Source organism: Callithrix jacchus, chromosome 10, assembly GCF_049354715.1.
Source record: "Callithrix jacchus isolate 240 chromosome 10, calJac240_pri, whole genome shotgun sequence".
Lineage (NCBI taxonomy): Eukaryota > Metazoa > Chordata > Mammalia > Primates > Cebidae > Callithrix > Callithrix jacchus.
This window is the reverse complement of record NC_133511.1, coordinates 76,985,440-76,988,402: the sequence shown is the minus strand read 5'-3', so window position 1 is coordinate 76,988,402 and position 2,963 is coordinate 76,985,440. Positions and strand designations below refer to the sequence as shown.

At 38.2% G+C, this 2,963-nt stretch overlaps 1 pseudogene; it reads right to left on the bottom strand.

The window, feature by feature from the left end:
• Positions 1-266: 266 nt before the first annotated feature.
• On the bottom strand, positions 267-2,639 carry LOC100392234 (activating transcription factor 7-interacting protein 2-like; annotated as a pseudogene).
• Between the last annotated feature and the right edge of the window lie 324 nt (positions 2,640-2,963).

Here is a 2,963-nt window from a genome sequence, read left to right as displayed (position 1 = left end):
TTGTTCAAAACACACCTCAGCAACATGAGTCCATGAGAGTGCATGTTTTAGAACTTACCTACTGGAAGGATATATTTAATACAAATCAGAAATTCATCAAATTACTGGCCACTTACAACATATAGAAGAGGACTCTTTCCATAGAAAGCGCTCACAATCTGAGCTGGCCCTTTACAATGGCAAAGAGTATTACAGTGATATTGTAAACAAGCAACTCAAATATGAAAAAAATGTAGTATAATATACAATTATTGAACACCTCTCTTTTAGGTAAGATTTTCAGAAAACCCAGGGATAGATTTTATATCACAGAATTGTCCATACCAACCAAAAATATCGTTTGATTGGATAGCAAAATAATATTTGTCAGAAGCTAAAAACAGATAAAGTACAGGTCAATGGGAATGGTAAAGCTTTAATTTCTCCGGTTTTCTTCCAAATCAACTTATTATTAGGGTTCTCATAACACAGGAGGTGGCAGCTTCCTACAGGAGCACATTTGGGATTGATTTTGGTTATATTCCAAGTCAGGGCAATGCCCCTGGGTCTCAAAACCCATTTCACTTTGAGCTCAGGCTTCTGGGAGGAAGTGTGTCCCAGATTTGTCTACTAATTCAGATTTTAGTGGTAGTGGTTCTGGGAGTGGTGGCAGGTGCTCAAAGGACTCAGGAAACTGGGCTGCATTTTGTGCCAATGAGGTTGTTTCTTTTGAGTTTAAAACAGTTTTCAAAGGCGACTCCAGGGTGGATACTGGACTTTCTGTATTGCAGTTGGATAGGCCTTCTTTTGTCAAATCAATTATAGAATCAAGTTTCTTCTGTTCAGCCATAGCTTCAGCATTGGGAGAATTGCTGGAATTTCCTGATGTAATTTTTCTGATATCTGTTGGATTTGATGTAATTGGAGTTGTCAAATTAGGACTTTTCACAAAAATCAGCATAACATCATCATTGTTACTTTCAGAAACAGATTCATTTTGATCTGGTGACAAATTAATTTTTTTTGCTTCCTTTTTCTGAAGGGTTAGAAGGCTCATAATTCACAGAACTTCTTTCACCTGGACTACTAACAGATTCCAGATTCTTTTTTTTTTTTTTTCTTTTTTGAGACAGAGTCTAGCTCTCTCGCCCAGGCTGGAGTACAGTGGTGCAATCTCAGCTCACTGCAACTTCTGCCTCCCAGGTTCAAGTGATTCCCCCACCTCAGCCTCCCGATTAGCTGGGATTACAGGCGCCCATCACCATACTCAAATAATTTTTGTATTTTTAGTAGAGATGGGATTTCATCATGTTGGCCAGGCTGGTCTCAAACTCCTGACCTCAAGAGATCCACTCGCCTTGGCCTCCCAAACTACTGGGATTACAGGAGTGAGCCACCACCGTACCAGCCCTGACTCCAGAATCTTATACAAATTCATAGTCTCTGAATTTGCAACCTTACAGGCTCCATTACTGGATAACATGTTTGTTTCCAAACTATTCCTTTAAGAAAATAATACTGTTTTAATACATCTTTGAAATTTTGCTATTTTTGCAAAGAGTTCATCAGCTCTTCCTTCATGTTTATTCCCGCAATCTATCTTCCCACTGCATTTGTTCCATTATTTCAGTTTGTTATCAAATAGTTTGTAATTTATACTACAGATCTCCTGCTGAATCAAATGCCTGACCTGTTCCAGGAATGCTGTTTGCCTTTGCAAAACTACAGAAATATTTTCATTAATTTGTTCTGAAGTTTTCATGTATTTAACATTTTCTTTGTTTTCTGAAAACATCCTCTTCTTTTGATAATGGCTGTTGTTATCAATGTGAAGTGATGACTACCATGTTGAATCTGCACTTTCACAGTTTGAAATACTGGAAGGACAGGTTCTACTAAATTCTTCCGTTTTTAAAATGTCATCAGCACAGTTGTTACAGGGACTGAATTCACCAAGTTAGGTGTTTTCTCAACAAGCACAAAATGTGAGTCTTCTAAACTTAAAGTGTTGTCACGTTGCTTTTGATAAATGGCAAATGTGATTCTGAATTGGAGTTTGTTTCTAAATGGAAAACCATCTGGCCAATTCTCTTATCATCCACAGTACTGGTTACTGCAGACTTTGGCATCACAACACCACCACTCAATACACTGGGTGGACAGCCAGTGGACTTTAGACTACAAGCCCCTTTGTGCTCAAAAGGGATCCTGTTACATTTGTCAAATAGTCAAAATGGTTTTCAGAACGGTTTTTAGAAGCGTTCAGTGAATCTTTTGCCTCCTGCATAAAGACTCTGCTGGGGGAATCTGTTGTTTTACTTGGCTTTTGGTATGGACGAACAACTTGTTCCAATTTTGTTTCTGAATGAACGATTTCTTCTACTGATTTTATGCAATTCTGAGAGAATACTTTTCTCTGGTATTGAATTTTTATTAGCGTCCAACGCGGAAGCACTATTTTCAGAATGTCTGCATTTGCTAGTTATGATACTAGGACTGAATTTCTGATTACCACTTGGAACTTTACTCCCAGTTGCTGCTGTTTTCAGTGCTTCAGTATTCCTTGACTTATTCAGAATCTCTACTTGCTTCTGGCAACTTGGGGGCATTGATTTTTTGGCTTTTAATGCCTTCCATTTACTTGTATCAGGACTTGCCATCTTTCATATCCAGCAATGGATCCAAACCAAGAAATCCCTGATTTACCTATATATACCAGTTCCTAAAACACGCAAATCACTTCCAATAAGGCACTGGTTCATGTATTTCTGTTGAAGCAGAAGTTAATGTTAGGATGTAGTCTGTACATGTCTGCAGATAAGATTCACAAAAGCTGAATTCAGATGCTTCATTTTTGCATTTTCATTTGCTTTCCCATGATACAACTTATTTTTATCTTGAATGGCCTTCCCCATTTGTTCTGCAAATAGTTATGTCACCAGTCATTTACTGGCTACAGTGGCACCACTCCAACCAAGGCAGTC